The following is a 21,054-nucleotide window of genomic DNA, read 5'->3' as shown; positions in this document are numbered from 1 at the left end:
GATATATATGATCTAGTGACGCCAATAAACAATTTATCAACTAACAAAGTTGTGTTTCTTTATGGTTTGGGAGTTGTTACTTACCACGCTCCTTGGATTTTTTTATCAATTGATTTAAACATTTTATAACCCTATTCAATTTGCTATATCAAAACATAGTCTGACTATATTTGTTAAACAATTCCATAAAAAAACCAAAGAATTCTCCTGTGGGCACATGGGGCAAGTGAAGGTTTTTTATATTTTAGTACTAGAATATGTAAAGTTGTTGGCATAGTTGGACCTTAACCTTAATGTAAAGCATATAACATGATTTGCTTTTCTTAGAATATGAAAAGTTGGTAGTATAATTGGACCTTAACCTTATTGTAAAACAAGATATCATGATTTGACTTTATCTATTATTTGACCGGTTATAAGCTGATCAGTGTAGAAAGGAACTATTTACAAGTTGTGGGATAGTTATTTTTGTAAAGTAAATTATTGCATTTGGGGATATACTAAGATTAATTGAACTAACTAAAAGTGAGATGAAAGTACGTAGCAGATTGTATAGTTACAAAATTATGCAAGTGAAGTTACATTTTAATACTCAAACTATTGATTTTTAATAGAATCCTCAACTTATAAATAATTACATTTAATTACCTGAAAGATCGACATGTTAACAAAAATACTCCAAACTATACATAACCAATTAAATAAAAACTGTCAAAATCAATTTTCAATCACAAAATTTTACGTTGCTAGTAAGATATTAATTGGCATGGTTTTCAACATGCATAACTGACATAGCAGCATGAAAGCTTACATTTTGACAATTATGTAATCCTTCTTCCACTATTACATTTTACATTTCATTTCATCCGCAAATAAGAATTACTATTTTTTACCTTTCAATAATAGTAAGTAGAATGCGACACATAGCATTCCACCAACACATATTACTTCCAACTACTTGACATGTAGTGTTATGTTTTATTGGTTAAGTCACTTCAGTGGTGTGTAGGTGGGGTATTAGCAATTGTGTTTCTCTTGATCTGATTTTTTGGTTGATGTATGATCGCAATATTTTTTTGACATATGCCAAAGTGATGGAAAAGAAAGAATTTCGATCCGAGCTCTCTTATTGAATTGCTTATTCAATGAGCATTCTCAATATTATGCCTTGAAGAGGACTCGAACCTCCACGCATAGCTATTACCTTGACACCAAAGAAGAGTCCGATCCAACGCTTTAGGGCATCCACAGTGGTGCGGATGTCCCGGCGGACATCCCAAAAACACATCATGCCACGTCATAAGGACTTCCCACTGCACAGTGGCGGACATCCCCAAGGACATCCCGACGAACTTTCCACAATAATAAAAATTCACAAATTCACCAAATTAAACAATTTACGGAATTAAAATTTTGACACGAATACGGAGAAAATGCAACCACTTTATTTTAAAAAAAAGTTATATAATTTCTAAAAAAATACATAGTTAAAACAAAAATACATAGTTCAACGAGCCGTATATATTGTTGGTTATTTTAATATCATTGGATTAACTTGATTGATCAATATTGCCATAATGAGACATCATATAAGTTTGGAAGTGCGGAGTGCACGCTTGTTTGAATTCATTATGATTAGACGGAGTTCAGGGGCAGCGCCCTCGAGTTGCGGGGTCCAAGGGGCAGAGCCCCTAGCTGGGGTCGAGCTTGGAAATTTTTGCTCACAATTTTGTCTCACAATTTTGCCACTCAATCTTCCGTTGTCGTTAATTGTAATTCGACCATGTACCGTCTTTCACATGCAAGCAATTAATATTGTTGTTACATACTTATATATATCAATTCTATTTCTTCCTTTTTTTCTTGAGGGGTACAACCTTTCCTCTTTTGTGTTATGCTGCAAATGCATATTCCACGTAGTAGCCAAATACAAAAGGAAAAAAATAAAGAGAACGAAACAAGTCGAGCCTGCAGATGGCCACACGCAATTCACTTTCAATATAATGTATCAATTCTAAAATCTTATTCTTTTCATCCACGATTATAAATTCATTTTTATTTTCATTTTGGAATCTACATTATTAAATGTCTAATTTGACTTGTATTATAATTTTTAATATATAAATTTTATAGATACATCCCAATTTAACTTTCATTTTCTCATTGTATATACTCATATATTCATAGTGAAAAAAATGACTCAAACGACGATGCTTCTCCTTTTGTTTAGAATGAACGACGACGGATGTAGGATTTTGTTCGTTCAAAGGGCTGAGAATATCCAAGGAGGTTGGAGGGTTGAAAAAACGAACCAGATACTGCCTCTCTATTTGAGGTCGAACAACGATCTTTTGCAAAAAATTGAGAGAAATGATGACGAAGAAGAAATATGATGTGTATATAGCAAGAGATAGTAGATGATGACCCAAAAAAAGTTGTTAACCTTAAAAGTCGACGTAAATCAGCCAAGACAAAAAAAATTACTCCCTCCGTATCAAGTTACTTGAGCCGTACAGTATTTTATTTTAGGTTATCCAAAGTTACTTGAGTCATTTCTTTTTTTGGCTAAAAACAAAACATCTATTCATGCTTACTTGTTTTTTCTTTTACTTTACCATCTCTCTTAGAGCATCTCCAATGGCGGCGAGCGGGCCGGCTAGCCGATTTCCGGCGCTCGCCGGTCCGCTCGCCGAACCATTGGAACCGGCGAGCACCATTTCGGTGAAAAACCGGCTAGCGCTGGCCGATTCGCGAGCGCTCACCGATGCGCTCGCCGGTCCACTCGCCGCCATTGCAGGCTCAGGACCGGCGAGCGAATTTAATTTTTTTTAAAAAAATTTCGAAACACTATATATACGCGATTTGCACGTCATTTTCATTCGCACCACTTGTTTTAACGATTACTCTCTCTATCTTAATTTCTGTACAAGATCAACAACGGGAAATTAGCAACGTTGGTGGTAGTAGTCGTGGTAGTGGTGGGGATGATGAGGAGTACGATCGTCGAATGAACGAAGCGTTAGAGGCCTATACGAACGGTGAGATTGATCGGCTGCTGCAGAGGGCCTTGCAGCCGGCGGTACCTCGACCTCGACCACGACCAGTTGTCCACCGCCGAACAGTGATTGAACGTGATCACGTAGCTGCACATCAGCGCCTATACGCAGACTACTTCGCACAGGAGCTGCGGTTCAACGACAACCATTTCACGTTTTAGGATGAGCAAAGCCTTGTTTATACGTATTGTTAAGGCCTTGGAGCAGCGATATCTGCATTTCCGCTTCAGGCACGATGCGGCTGGCATACCCGGCCACACACTTATTCAAAAGTGCACTGCGGCAATCAGGCAGTTGGCCTACGGAGGCGCGAGAGACATGTGGTACGAGTACCTCCACATCGGTGATGTAACACCCCGAAAAAAAAAGAGAGAAAAAAAATCAAATAAAATAAAATAAATCTAATTAAATCTTTTCCTAGTTGACTTGGTCAAATATATATCTCCAAACTTTATCACCAAACGATTTCCCCATATCTATACTCCCTAAAATCTCTCCAACCACCAAATCCATCAATATCTATCAGTTTTGTCTGTATATATCCAATCAATCCCACGATCTTTCTACACATAAATTCAATACCAAGAAAAACCAGGAACTAAAATTTAGAGAAAGAACCGAGTTGGAGAAGAGAGTTTTCTGCCGCCTAAGAAGGTAATCACCGATCAATTCCCAGCCTTGATTTCCTTGCATTCATTTAGGAAAACTCGAATTTTGGAGCATGAAATCTGTAGTATTCGGACAGTAGGTTCCGACGCATGTTTGACCGACCAAACAAACTCCTTTTTATACGATTCTTTTTTCTGAGTAAACCTTAAGGTATCTTCTGTGTGGTGTGTGAATTTCAACCTATTTGGACGAAAGATTTATTTTTGGTGAATTTTTGAAGTTGACTGTGCAGTTCTGCCAGAAATTGTTTTTCTCGACCAGGGAGTTACGTTTTCGATTTGACCGACCTAAAAAGATTATTTTGATGTGAAATTTTAATTGAATGATATTTTATGTGTCTACTGTATTGTGGAAAAGTTTCAGCCCCAACGGAGACCGGATGAATTTTAAATAATTTTTACAAACCAACCGCGCAATTCTGCAAGTTTTGTTGTTAGGTGAAAATATCACTTGTTGCTAAGTTTAATGAATTATATGATGCATGTATGATTTAAGAAGGTATCCTATGGCATGATTATGTGTAACACGTTGAGAAGTATTATGACATGTTTTTCCTTATGTTGATGAACGTTCGGGAGTGGACAATCTAAGAGAACGATGAAAGGAATGATAGGACATGCATGATAATTGTAATAATGGAAAACCTGATTGTGTGGTGATATTGACAAGGGTTGTTGCACGTACGAGGGTACCAAGAGTAAAAGGTTGCGTAAAGTCGTGATTGTGTGGTATAAGCAAGCGAGGTGGGCTTTCTTTTTAAATAAGGGCAATGCCCTAAGTATTTTTTTTATGTGAAAATAATATGAATATTTGTCATGCCGTGTTTTGTTTTATCTATGGAACCTATCTGATGTGGCTTTTGCCATCAATGGATAATCGAATTCGGGTCTGTCTAGGGAGTGAGTCCCTATTCAGGCTAGTGTACACCTATGGAGATCGTGAGCCGTCTTTTGGGTCGGCCGGTCTAGTGACTTGGAATGTGGCCACATTCCTTGTCATCAACGGATCAGATATGGTGGACATCTATGGGAAAATGACTGATCAGTCGAGTTTTACGATGGAAATTATTTTAGTGTCTTGGGCAATTTCTAAAGTTAAAACCCCAAGGTCACTCAATGGTGGCATGATAAATACTTTTTATAAAATGTTTTCGGCATGAGTCCACTGAGTGCATCAAGTACTCAGCCCTGCATATTGTTTTTCTTAATGTGCAGGTTGAGCGTGACGGGTGCGGTGGGTGTTGAGCAAGACCGTTGAAGAAATTTAAGTGTTTAGAATGTGTAATTTCTTCACACGTGGCATATTCCTTCTCTCAAATGCTTCCGCTAAGTAGTTTTCATTCTTTTGAGCTCTTGTATCGCTAAATATTGTTTCTTTGAGTTGTTGATTGTTGAGATACTCTGATTTTATTCGAGCTATTCTCATTTGTTTCGAGCTATGGTCGATTTGTGTTGATTCCCCCTTTCTTCCCCGCTTCTTTAACCCTCCCCTAGTCGCGATCAACCGTGTTTTCTATCCTTAGAAAATGCGGGCGTGACAGGTGAGTTGACTGCCCTTGAATGTATGAAGTATTTCTGTCAGGGCGTGATTGAAATTTTCCGTGATCAGTACCTTCGAAGCCCTACTCGCGAAGACTGCCAGTATCTGATGCAGATGCACGGGGAGATGCATGGGTTCCTGGGTATGTTAGGCAGCATAGATTGTATGCATTGGGAGTGGAAGAACTGTTCCGCTGCCTGGAAGGGGTTCTACACGACCGGCTACAAGGGAAAGAATCTCACGGTGATCCTGGAGGCCGTTGCTGACTACCGGCTATGGATTTGGCATGCGTATTTTGGGATAGCCGGGTCGAACAACGACCTCAACGTCCTCAACTCGTCGCCCCTTTTCCACGAGCAGTGTCAGGGCGTCGGTCCGGCCATCAGTTTTGTCGCCAACGGGACCCAACATGATATGAGCTACTACTTGGCGGATGGGATATACCCTAGGTGGCCTGTCTTTGTGAAGACGATCAGATGCGCATCGGATAAGAGGAAGGCCTACTTTGCGGAACGCCAGGAGTCAGCGCAAGGACGTGGAGTGCGCATTTGGTGTGCTCCAGTCTCGATGGGCGGCAATTAGGGGTCCAACGCGTTTGTGGCATATCGACTGCATTGTTGATATAATGTACGCCTGTATTATCATGCACAACATGATTGTCGAAGATGAAGGTGTACGACTGACTAGTTGGACCAACGACGATAATGAAGCCGGTCCAAGCCACGGCATAGCCGCCCCCAACGTACGAAATGGGGTCCCGCACAATGAAGCCGACCTCCTCCAAGCACATGCTGACATGCGTCAAACGGATGCTCATATTCGACTCCAAAAGTATTTAATTGAAGAGTTGTGGGCGCGGAGGATTGCACGGCGTTAGTTTTTTTTAATTATGTAATTTTTTAAATGTACTTTTTAAAAATTTAAATAAAATAATTAGATTTTCCCGTATCTGTGTCGTAAATTTAATTCCGTATTTTGTGTGATTGTCAATTATTTGTTTTATATAATTAGGGGTGATGAGGCTAGGCTATTGCTGGGCTATTTGCTTGTCCTGATGATGTGACAGGAGGATTTTTAGTGCTGATGATGTGGCATGAGGAGTTTGTAGCTGGGCTATTGCTGGGCGAAAGCCACTGGAGATGCCCTTACTTTATTCTCTCTTCTAATTTATTTAACTCACTAAACACAATTTTCTTAAATCCCGTGCCGAAAAGAAACGCGTCAAGTAACGTGAGACGGATAGAGTATTAATTTATGCCATCATATTAAAAAGACTAAAATCAGAGCCACATGTTCTATTATTATCATAAGGACGTCAACTTTTTTCCGATTAATAAAAAAGCTGCAAAATAAGAACAACATAGTTAAAAACAACATTAGTGGTACACTTCCCAAAATAAGACAATTGCATCACAAACAGCAAAAAGGATACAGAGGCAGTCAACTTTACAGCTGGTTATTGTCGTTTAATTTCTAATATTAATTGTAAGTTAGTACATACTGAACATATACATACTCCGATTAATGTGTAGTAGTACTACATATTCAAGCAATTCGAGTTATGGAATAGTATTATTAATCACAGCATAGTATGATAAAAATAGGCAGCATCATATGTTGAGATCCCTTTATACGTTTTTGCGTTTATTTTTGCCCGTTTACATATTTTTTGTATAAGCTCTATAATTAATATCTCTATATATATTCTTGAAGTTATAAATACAGTCGAAGTCATTCTTTATTTAATGAAATCATTATCTTTTTTTTCGTTAAGGATGCAGTCAATTATTACTATCGATATAGTTCAAATTCAAATCATCCGGACTTGGACTGACCCGAAACAGTTAATGGATTGTTAATGGGTAATATGTTAATTAAATAACAAAAGATTTAATGAACACGTGAAACACAAGTAGAAGGATATACTAAAATAGAAATTTTGTATAGAAATCCAATGAAACAAGTAAAACACCATAGAAAATACAAGGATCTAAAAATGATACATTCATCATTGTTTTGTACAAATAACAGAGACTTAATACAATTAGGAATAGTTACATATAAAAATATATTTCATCCGTAACAGTTAAGATGACCCCTTTCATTTTTCGCACATGTTTTTGGGAAAATCATAATAAATAGTCACTTCTACATTATTCTCTCTTTTACTTTACTTTCCCGACTCTCTTCTACATTATTCTCTCTCTTACTTTACTTCCCTCCATTTTAACTATTTGTTAATATTTTTCCAAAACACATGCGAAAAATGAAAAGGGGTCATCTTAAATATAATGGGACAAAGAGAGTAATTTCTAGTAAAAAAATATCATCAGAAGTCATTTGTATTGTTTTGTAGTAATTAATTATATTGAGATATTTTTGGACTTTTTTTTGCCATTTTTTCACTTTTAAATATCAAGAGATATTTTAGTTTCTCTCTAATTCTTTCTCTTTTTCCCACTTTTTTTCTTCTCTTTCTTAGTAGTTATTTAACTTTTTATTTATTTTTCTCACTCTCCATTTATTCTAAGTTTAATTAATTATTAAATAATTAAAAGAAGAGTGAGAAAAATGAATAAATAATTAAATAATTAATGCACGTCGAATTAAAAATAATAACAATCGCTATAATTTGATTTATATTTTTAAAAACAAACAATGAAATATTATAAACATATATTGGAATTTCGGAGAGATTTATTATTATGTAAGTACAAAACCACAAACGCACATGGGCTACAATTAATTGATTAAAATTTCAAAAGGACATGTAATACAAGTATGATTAATGTTTTGAATTTAAGATTAGCATTGCTCTATTTGCTAATTTCATTAATTTCGCGTAAAGTTATTTGACTTATTCAATGGACTGTATGTAATAGTAGCATATTGATGAAGTGTGAATTTAATTAGTTCTACTGTTTAATAATATGATGGTTGTGACTTGTGATAGGTATACAACCCGGCCGGCTTGAATTTTATTTCTACAATTAGGACACTGGGGTCGCAATATTGAAAAAATCATAATTGCGTGTTGGCTAATCTGATGTTAGATTATTGCCAAGAAAAAATGAAAAAGGAGTATATGCCATCTGAGTTTGGAGAACAACAATAATCTTGGAATTATTTTTCTTTCATTTTTTAATAAAGTACAATTAAATTATTATAAAAATAAGAAAATCAGCAAAAATACTTTGTCAATTTTATTTTTTTGTTTCAAATATTTCTCCATTTATTATATTTTAATCATAAATGCTAGTATTAAACGTTTTATTCAATAACCAATATTTGTGATAAAATAATATACTACGGAGTACTATTTTTTTCGTTATTTAAAGTAAAGCACAAACATTACTCTTAGGACGGGTTTTAATTAAATTTTTATTTAGTACACTATTATTGACTTATTGTAAACATTCTGATTTCTGACTTTAATTTTATCTAAAAACATACTTCTACAGAGAAAAATTAGGTAAAACAAATTATTGTATGCTATTTTAAATTTGATTTTAAAATTGAATATTCATTTTTTAAAGTAGAGTACAAATGTAATTAAGTCTTAACTAAGAAATCTCTGGTGATATTTTTACCATATTTCAGAAATATGCGAACCCCACAGTCTAAAAACTATTTCTATAGTTCACTCTAATTAATGTTTACGTATATTTTTTTTTTTTTTTAAATCTCAGAAAAATAAAGTACGAAAATAGTTGAGTAAATTACCGCATAGTATCGCACAATCAGTGCACACATGATTTGTGAATGTAATGATTGCTTTCAAATTATTTTCATTTGACTGGGACACCTCACGCCAAAAGTTTAAAACAATGGCCTCACATCTTGCATCTTGGTCGTTCGGTCACACGATTTATTTGTAGTTTAAAATTTATAAAAATATTTTAATAAGAATAAAATAAAATAGAAAAAAATTATGAAATTTTGTGAAAACTGGACCGAACCTAACGGAATAATGAAAACTGAACTGAACCAAACTGAATTATTTGAAAAAGTAAAGCCAAGAAACTGAAATCCGAACCGAAAAATCAAAATTCAAACTACAAAAACCGAATCCGAAAATGAAATTACACAATATATTTTTAAAAAAACTGATAAAAATTGAAAATCTAAAAAATAATTTTCTATAATTAATACTCCACAAAAATTATATTGAATCAGCCGATTAACATACTCAAACTATTACAATATTTATAAAATCTAAATATTATCACATTTATTGATATAAATCAACACTAGCGTTTGGTTTTGGTTTTTATGTACAGTATATAATATACTTTCACATTTATTAATTGGTTCGGTGTTGTAACTGTAATGGGATTTGCTTACATATTAACTGGAAAATGGAATTATGAGTGAAATGCGGTTAATGTGGATGACTTTATAAAATAAAAATTATAGAAAGCAGCTTTCTCCACATTAACAAAGTATAGTACTTAGTAGTATGAATTAGTATACTACTGTTTCGAAATACTCCAGTAGAAATCAAAATCAGTTAGAAATCGTGGAAGGCAAATGCATGAAAAATAATGAGAGGGCTCACATGATTGGTGTTTAATTTCTGAGGCAGTGGGAAGAGTTGAATAATTCTGTATTCACATGCACTTGTAAATAAAGTAGCCCTCTGCTACCCCTGTACCCATAAATAATATTATTAAAAATAATCAAATTTTAAATAAGAAATATTTTCATTTTTCAAAAGTTGCAATAATATTTAATTATGGACTGGCTGCTTCAAAGTTGGTTAATTATTAATATTGTCACAGCGTGGATCATGACGAGATCTTGCTGCAAATATATATAGGCATATAGCTAGGTTGTGATTATCCAATTAACAAACCATATAAGTCGTGTTTGTTCGTGGATCTTCTTTTATAATTTAGGTTGTTGGAATTTTCATTGTTGATTTCCCTTTTTTACACAAATATACAATTGGTGATATTGGAAGCCACAGAATATCCTCTTCACTTTTTTTAAATAATATAGAGATAGATTTGTTGATCGTGGTTGAAGAGGCAAAGCTTTGTAATTAAATAATTTTCTCACTGTTATTGTTAGCACATATGCCAATCTGATTTATTGTTTATAATATTGTAACCAATGGTGATGGATACATTTTGAATTTGATAATAGATAAATTATATTACTGCAAATATTTTAAAATATTACGGAGTACTAAATTATATTAACATCCACAAGGCGACAACCACAACACACGTTTTCTTTTTATATTTGTTCATCTTTATTTATAAAAAAAGATTGGACTTTTATACATTATATATCATTATAAAGTGAATCATGAGTCTAGAAAGATGGAACACGATGCAAGGCCGTACACAAGTTTCTCTTTTTTTCATATAACTTAATCATGAGGCCACCACCATAATAAATCGTTACTTTTTTCACTCTTAATGTTAAAAACTTAAAACATAGTGAAATGATTTCCAACTTAAAAAATGGTGAAAGAAGAACCAAGCTCTTGTGCATATATATTAATATTAGCAATTGTAATTTGTAAATACTCTATGCTCGAGACCCATCCTTCGCGTACTATTTTTTCAAAATTTTAATTATTTATTTTAAAAAGAATTTGGGCTACAAATTATTATTGGCTTTCATGGAGTTGAGGGCCCACAACGTTATTTTGTCCCTAACGATTTTAAATACTCCTATGTACTACAATAGTCACGCATTAATTATTTATTGTACTTAGATAAACTTATACTACTGTTACACAGTAGGTACAACTCGTAATATTTTAAAAACAAATTCTTTGCACTTGACCTAAACCGTTCGTTTATTGGGGAAGAAGACAAAAGCACACATCGATAGTAAATTTATCACGTGTGGTATATGATTCTTTCATTGTTTCTTTTTTTTTACTCCCTCCAGTCCCCCATAATTGGTCACCATTTGACCCGGCACGGCTTTTAAGAAATGTAATAGAAAATAGGCTGAAAAATTAATGTCATTTGGGTCCTACTTTTATATTTAGTTTTATAATAAAATCTGAGTAAAATGAGTTAGTGGAATGTGGGGTCAACTACAAAAAATGGTAAAAGTGAAATATGACAAATTTTTAGGGATGAGCGAAAATAGAAATAAGTAACAAATTTTCAGGGACGGAGGGAGTAATAGTTTTCTCACGGAGTATTTAACAAGAGGCAATTTGCAATCATTCTGCCGGTTGCAACACAATTTTTCTTCATCCATTGTTAATTGAGTCGTTTCTCTATTTCAAAAAATTTCAAGATGATTGAATTATTTTTAATTTTTGGCAAAAAATAATTCTCACTCTTACTTTATTCTCTGTACTTTCTTACTTCTCTCTTACTTTATTCACCATCCACTTAACATACTATTATTAATCTTTGTGTCCAAAATAAATGTGACTATTAACAAGGAACGGAAGGAGTATTTTATAGACGACACGAGTTTTAATACGAAATTGATAAAGTAGACTAGTGAGAAACCTATCGAAAATAAAAGTAAACCAATTTTATGTAAGACTTAACAAAATGGACTATAAATTAAAGGAGCAAGGTGTTTTTTTTAGCACGAAATTTAAGGAGAATGATGTTTAGAGTTAAGTGAGGAGAAAATAAAGTAGATGAGTACTGAGGAGAATAAAGTAGAGGAATGAAGAGAAAATATGAGATGCATGAATAATTAAGGGAATAAGTATAAAATAAAAAGTGTTGTAATGAAGGAAAGAGACATTATAAGGGACGTGATTATGGATGGACCAATTCATATTTTTAAGCTAATATCATGAAGGAGTATATTGAGTGGAGCGGCTCTCAAGTGTGCCAGACCCTTTCATAAACGACGCATTTAATTAGCTTAATTATCATACGACTAATTATCTAAAGAATAAAGATAAATTAATAAATTTTGTATATACAAATGCCCTTAAATTTTAAACCGATTTTTATTTGAACCGATTTTTTTAGTAACTATTATTTTTATACTAAATTACCCTTTTATTATATTTGTAAAGTCAAACACTACGTACAGCAATTATATATGGCATGAAGTTATAAACAATCATGGCAATAAAAACGTTCCATTATTTGGGAAAATTTCATAAATTGAAGTTCTTGACTTTTTAAATTTTCTGTCTGACTAATATTATATCGTTTAAAAATAGAAGTAAATTTCATAAATTGAACTTCTTTGACTTTCTAAAATTTCTATCTAACTAATACTACATCTATCCCACAAAAATATGCACTATTTCCTTGTTAGTCTGTTCCATAAAAATATGTACTTTCTAATTTTGGAAAGCTTTTTCTCTCTAATGAGGTGTAACCCATTCTCCACTAACAATACTTTAATTACCTTTTCTCTCTACCTCTCTCTTAATTTACCAAATTTACATTAAAACCTTGTTGAACCCAAAGTGCATATTCTTTGGGGATGGACGAAGAGAGTATTATCATTTAACAATGGAATGATACCGTTAAATTTCTTAAATTTGTTTCTAACTATTAACATTTTAATTTAGCTTTTTACTTATATATATTATATCAAATTTTATTTCATGATTTTCACGGGAAAAAATAGAGGATACAAGAAAATCGAATTAACAATCATCAATAAGCTATTCCATGGCAAAGAGAAATTATATATATACATATACTCGTTTTTACAATTTACAATTATAAAAATTATATAAAATAAAATAATTATTTAAAAATTAAATAATTAGATGTGAATGAAAATTTTAATTTATTTTTTATCCGTTATATATCATATCTAATTTATTTTTAGACTTATATGTTGTAACATCCATGACCCAAAACATGCATCATTTTATATATATTTGCACATTTTAGTATCATTCTAATTATAAATGTATTATATGAATATTATGGAGTCGTAGCATTTACTAAATTTTGGGATGTCAATATAGCTTGGATTTAGAAGTTATAAAGAATAACAAATAATAGTATATAAACTATATTTTAATTTAAGTGTTAAATAGTGAAATTTAAATCATGCGTGCATGAAAAGTACATATATATGTATACTAGCTAGTTAGAATGATGACATTTCTATATATATAAACGTCTTATAAATATATGTGTATTATGAGTAATGCAATTGTACATGTGTACATATAGACTTTAGAATTAAATTAAAATAGTAATAAAATATGTCATATGCTCTTATATATGTGTGTGTGGGGTACGCATGAGAATGCGTTAGTCACTTATAATTTATGAGTAAGCTATATAATACATCTACGCGTGTACACCCTTAATATGTACATGCATATATTTGGTGTACAGATGAGGTATTACACGTGTATTGTTTTAATATCATCTCATCACTTGGATTTTGTTTAGCCGAGTTTCTTTATGATAAATAGATAAAAACCATATATTCTGCTAGGGACTACGAACTTAGTAGAAACATATAAGAGGAGTCGAAGAATAGAAGAAAAGGGAGAGATACATATCTGTTCGATAAAGAGAGAAAAAGAAAGTAATCAATCCATTGAAGTGAAAGTTGTGGATCAGGAGACGAACTCAGGAATCTGGTTAAATTACTTTTATGTTATGCGTGTATAAATCACACTTTTATACACTTTTAATCTTACCAGTTTTATGTAATTCTTTGCTACGTGCTTAAGTAAATTTAATAATTGGATTACATGATATGACTTTGAGATGATTATGTGTTATTTGATATCGATGGTGGAATATAATATGGATATGTGATTGGTGCAATGTATATGTTTTATATATTGTAAAGAAATTATCTGATGGAATATGATATTGATATGTAATTGATGCAATTGATATGTTTACACATGGTTTTGGAATTATTTAAATCATTGGATTAAAGAGGATATCTGACAGTTTTGCCATGGGTCTTATATCAATGGCAATGGACCTTCGGGTCATATATATGTATACAATGGCAATTGGACCTACGGGTCATATATATAATGGCAATGGGACCTACGGGTCATATATACAATGACAATGGACATTCGGGTCATATATACATGTACAAAGGCAATGGGACCTACGAGTCATATATCCAATGACAAAGGGACCCCTGAGTCCAATTACAAAGGGACCTTCGGGTCATAAAGGAATCTCGGGCAGATACCGGGCTTGATTTGTCACAGAATAATAAATGGAATAGAGAGGCATATGCATATGGATGAGAATGTGATTGTGATATTCGATGTTTATTTATATGTGCGGATTTAGAATATTTATAAATAAGCCTGATAAATGATGAATTTTGTAATTATAGTATTTGGATGGTGAAGTGATTAATATGTTATTTCTTTACTTAAATTTGTATTTCTTTATTATAAAGATATACGTCAGAGAGGTTGGGGGTGACATATGTGAAGATGGGTTGGGTGTGACATATGTTAAGATGTAGAGTATACAAAAAAAATAGACTCAATAATCATTAATTATTTGAGTGATAGTATTAAGAAATAAAGTATATATACATGTATAATTTCCATCTTAAAAATTAATTAATAATAAAATAATTAGACGTGCATGGCTATTATCAATTTAATTCAGTTTTCACCATTATATATTATCATACCTAATTTTGTTTAATGATTTTGGCATGAAGATGTTGAATATACAATGTAATCGACTTAATGATCATTTATCGATTTTATCAAATTGGCGTTAAGAAATAGAGTAGTACTATTACTATATAACACATGTAGTTCTTATAATTTACAATAGTAAGATTTTTAAAAATTAAAATAATTAGATGCGAATGATTCTTGTCAATTTAATTTGCTTTTCACTATTATATATCATATTTAATTTCATTTCATGATTTATGCACGAATATGTAGCGTATATAATGAAATCAACTTCATGATAGACAATTAATTGGGTAATATACCAGTATTGTGAAATAGAGTATACATACATGTAGTCATCTTTACCACAATCATCATATTTATTTTTTTAAAAAAATAATTGGACGTGAATGACTATTATCAATTTAATTTGTTTTTTCTACTATAATATGTCATAGAGTATATAATTTCATTTCATATTTTTTGAGTGAAAATGTAGAATACACAATTAAATCGACTTAATAATTATCAATTAGTTGGATGATAATAGCAATGGGAAATTAAGTACATATACAAGTACTCATTTTTATAATTTACAATCTTAAGATTTATTTAAAAATAAAATGATTGGACGGGAATGACTATTGTCAATTTAATTTGTTTTTTTCACTATCATGGAGTATATCATATCTAAGTCCATTTCATGATTTTTTGCGTGAGGAATATGTAGAGTATAAAATGAAATCGAATTAGTGATCATTAAGTAGTTGAGTGATACTAACACTGAGTAATTAAATATATATACATGTAGTCATTTTTATAATTTACAATCTTAAAATTTACTTAAAAATAAAATAATTGAACGCGAATGACTATTATCAATTTAAATTTATTTTTCACTATTATATTTCATATTTAATTTTGTTTTATGATTTTTACGTGAAGATGTAGTGTATACAATGAAATTGACTTAATGATCATCAAATATTATGTGATACTAATAATGAGAAATTAAGTATACATGTATTCATTTTTATAATTTACAATCTTAAAATTTATTTAAAATAAAATAATTGGACATGAATAACTATTAAGATTTTAACTTGTTTTTAACTATTTATATACTCTCTATTAGTGTTTTTTCATAATTTTTTAGTGGAGATATAGAGTATACAAGTAGATCGATTTAATTATTATAATTAGTTAGTTGGGGATAGCACTTAGAAAAGTATATATATGCATGTTGTTATTTTTATATTTTTTTAATCATAATAATAAAATAATTATTTTGTTTTCTATACATAATATAGGAGTATTTAATTTCGTTTCATAAAAATATACAGATAACGAGAAGATTACCAAATAATAAATTAATAAATAATTTAAAAGGTCGTATATAGTGAAAAATAGAAGCAGAAATTATATATTGTTGGCTACACGGCTACACCATTCATGTAAATTAGTTGAGTAATTATATTAATGTCTAGATACAATGAGTAAGAAATAATTTTTTCTAAGTTTGTACTTGTAAATTTAATAATTTCCTAAATGATTATGTAAGGGTAAATATGTAATCTATTAATTTCATGAATCATTGTAAATTTATTACAATGTAAAATACCTAAAATATCATATTTTGTATATACTATTTTTGTTAATTTATCACTACCCTTATCTAAATTAACATTCAATTACTCTATTAATACTTAAGCATGTAATTAGTGACGGTAAGTGGGAGTGCGCACCCACAGTAACCTTTTTCATTAAATGGTATAGTGTATAAAACAATAAAAGGCATGAGGCCATGAGCAGGAACAAAAATAAGAAGGGTATGCTACTCGGCGATGATAAAAAATGGAGTACTTATAACTAATATATCTTCGAAGTATTGTAAATAAATCATGTATTTACAAATTAGAGGGATGCCTGGATCTTGAAATTAAAGTAAGTAGAATTTGGAAGGTAACTAAAGGGATGCACTTCAAAAATATCACAGTTCACAACTTCCCACCAATATAGACCATTCGATTTCAGTTATGGACGCACATGATTCTGCCACGTCACTTGATTGGAATTTGATTTAATATTCATATTTGCATTTACGAAGGGTAAGCTTGGAATGTACATATTGATCAGTTATATTAAATAATTAAATTGACGTAATTTATAGGTGAGAAATGAGAAGTTACAATCTTTACTTTGTTTACGGTTAAATTAATCATTATTCACCAAGATTTCATCTTTTCCACGGTTGAAGAAGATTTATACAGTCTGCACAGTCGAATTATACAATACAGAATATACCATCTTTACACTGCCGAAATCTATAATCACCAACGAATGACATCAATGGAATTAGATAGTTCATGCGAAGGTCAGTTTTTTTGTTTTGGTTGATTCACGTTCAATTGATGTTTTAATTCGCTCTTCGTTTTTTGTATTCTGTGATTGAATTTAAATTTCAGTTTGTTACTTTTGTTCATTTGACTTCTTTTCATTGAATATAAATTCAAGAAGAACGTGTTTATGAATGTGAATCCCATTAAGTTTACGATTTTATGCTAGAAGATGGTCCAGGTCTGTAATCAGAGTTGCGCATACATATGTTTATGCAATACAATTTTCAAAATAAACACACATATTCTAGATAAGAACCACAATCTATTACAATGCAACATATACTACTTTTGATGCAATTTTTGGTATATATTATGCTTTTGATATCATGTAGATTTTATGTATTGCGAATTATGTTGTTGTTTCAGTGCGGTGTGTACCTGAGTGTCCGGATGAGATGAAGCCCGTTGTAGGAAAGAAATTCAGAACTTTAGATGATGAGATTTCATATGACGATGCTTATGCCGTGTGGCTGTTTTTGATACGCGTAAGCAAGGGAATAAGGCTGTTCGCGAACAGGTTACTTGGCAGTATTTAGTATGCAACCAACAAGGAATGAGAAAGGTGGACTACACAGACCAAATAAGTGCAAGGGAGGATTTCGTACACAAGCGGCGCCGTTTGTCAAAGAGGTGTGATTGTTTGGCGAAAGTAACTTCGAAATTTGTTTCTGGCGGTGGTTGTTCAGAAAAGAGGAGGCCATCCTGAAGGCTAGTAAACCTCAACGAAGATGTGCAAAATGCAATGAACTGGGTTAGCACGACTCGAGAAATTGTGGTAAGCAGAGTAAGGGCAAGGGGAAGGAGAAAGTTTGAAGCATTTTTGTTTTACTTGCTGAAACTATAAAGTTTGAAGAACAATTATGTTTTAGTATTATGCATACACTGGTTTAATTATGCATTTTCGAACACAATCTCTTTACAGTTTTTACAGTGCAATTCCATTTGAATTAGGATAGGTTAAAATTTTTATTTCAGCATGAACTGATCAAATTCATAAGTCAATATTTGCATTACTTTCCATGCGAAGTTACATTGCAGTGGAGATGAAGTTGCATTACCGTGGAGATAAAGTTGCATTATGAAAATTTAAAAAATTTAAAAATTGACAACGTAACATCCCTAACCTTATAAATTGCATAATTTTGCATAACAATGTATTTTATTTTATTACATACTCGTCACATAAATCTAATATATAGCTAAGCATTATTATATACATACGTGACAATAAAATGATATATATGTAACAAGAATTTATTTAAATAATATTTCTTATATGCACTAAGTATATATATTTACGTCTCGTACAATATATGTACATATTTGTATAGCCTTTTGCATCAATCTATGAAATCTTTTAGTTACTAAAGTTTTGTAAATAGTATACTTATAGCTAATGCTTTAAAAGAATAAAATTGGGGTTTTATACATGTGGAATGGAGTACACGTGTAATTAAGGGAAATGATGCATGAAAGTTGTGCTTAGGTGTTTTACTAAAAATTAGTCGATTTAGCCGACTTATGTTCCTCCAGCATATATATAAATTATTTATATATGTATATATCTTAGAGAGGAAGAGAGAAAAAAAGAGAATAGAAGGAAGTTTTAGAGGAGGAAACCAAAATTAACGAGTGCAGATTAAATAGGATAAGCGAATGCAAGATGAGCTTTAGGAATTTAATTTTCATATACACTCTCACTTTTATAATTGAGGATTTTGGACGGGAAGCATGAACAAGTGCTCAACTAGCTAGATTATCTTATTGTAATCGGGTGTGTATAAATCACACTTTTAATTTTACGCACGTAATGTAGTTAATTGCTATGTGTTGACATTGGAGTGAATATTTGGATTATATGATATGAATATGATATAGTTGTGTTATTTGGAATTATTTTGTGGAATGTGATATGGATATGTGATTGGTGCAATAAATATATTAGTGTGCAATTGATATGTTTTATATGGCATTAGAATATTTGAATCATTTGAATTAAAAAGGATATGTGACAGTCTTGCCTTGGGTCTTATATCAATGCAATGAACCTACATGTCATATATGCAATGACAATGGACATACGGGTCATATATATGTATACAATGACAATGGGACCTACGGATCATATACACAATGGCAATGGACCTTCGGGTCATATATATGTACAAAGGCAATGGGACCTTCGGGTCATATACAATGGAATCCCGGGCAGATACCAGGCTTGATTTGTCACATAATAATAAATTGAGCAGAGAGGCATATGCATATGGATCCAAAATTGTTTATGACATTTGATGTTTATTTATATGTGCGGATTTAGAATATTTTTAAATAAGTCTAATAAATTGTTTATGACATTTGGATTGTGGAATGATTAATATATGATTTCTTTTTTTAATTTGTATTTGTTATTATAAATATATATGTCAGAGGGGTTCCTACACAAAATAATTGCATCCTAAACATATATAATTGCATTACCATTAACAGCCAAATAATTGCATCACCATTAACATACATTCGCATTGCTGTCAAAAAATTGATTCACATATCAACTACAATAGGACATCTCCAAGTCAAAAAATAAGGATCAACTACCAGTCCCAAAAGCTATTTAGTCATAAACCATTGTTTCCATCACAAACTTATAATCTAAACATAATTGCACGTTCAACAAGTATCAATTGCACCGTACGGTAAAAAAGTTGCTTCACAACATTGTATCCAACAGAAAACAGCAAGTGCTTGAAAATCATAAACTCTCGTGCGTTACTATTTAGAGTACGTTGCTATCATTTTCTTAACATCAATTAGCCCTTTCTTCTTCCCTTCCTCATTGCACTATTCAGCATCGCCATCAGTTGGATTCTTTCCTTTCCGTCGCTTGTGAACTAAAGGTGTACAGAAAACTCGATTCAGACCATGATAGTAAGCAAAGTATCTCAATAAGTAAGCAACATTTCGAATAGCTTAAGCAAAACTTTTTGTAGCCAAATTATCCATAGGTAAGCACAAAGTAAGCAATCTTTTGTACAGAAAAAGCAACATTTCGAATTGCAAATCAAAAATTTTCAATATACAAAATATCGAACAAACATAAGCATATTTAACATGAAATTAAGCATGTTCTCGAACAAAATAAGCAAAATGTCCAACAAATTAAACAATGTACAGAATGAGCAAAAATCTAATTATCGCATCCAAAATAAGCACAGTTTAGTTCAAATAAGCAATCTTTTATACAAAAAAGCAAGATTTCGAATATCATAAGCAAAATTTTTCTACACACAATAATAAGCACATTTAACATGAAATTAAGCAAACAAAAAAAAGAATTAATCACATTTAAGCATAGTTAAACACAAAGTAAGCAATTTTTTACGGAAAAAGCAACATTTCAAATAGCTTAAGCAAAACGTTTCAAAACACAAATTTAAGCATAGTTAAACACAAAGTTAGCAATTTTTTTTACAAGAAAAAAAGCAACATTTCGAATAGCTTAAGCAAAACGTTTCAACACACAAATATCATCTAACAAAAAGCATATTTATCACGAAATTAAGCAAACAAAAAAGAATTAAGCAACAAATCAATCGCAATAAGCAAAAGGAATACAACGCTAAGCAAATACTCCCTCCGTCCCGCGTTACTTGAACGTTTCCTTTTCGGCACGGAGATTAAGGAATGAGTAATAGACAAAGTCAAATATTACGGCTGTAGGTGATAATTTTTACTAAAAATGGAAAGAGTGCAAATAACTTGGGACGCCCAGAAAGGAAATACGTGCAAGTAACACGGGACG

Source organism: Salvia splendens, chromosome 15, assembly GCF_004379255.2.
Source record: "Salvia splendens isolate huo1 chromosome 15, SspV2, whole genome shotgun sequence".
In the NCBI taxonomy this organism is placed as follows: domain Eukaryota; kingdom Viridiplantae; phylum Streptophyta; class Magnoliopsida; order Lamiales; family Lamiaceae; genus Salvia; species Salvia splendens.
This window is presented reverse-complemented; position numbering follows the sequence as displayed.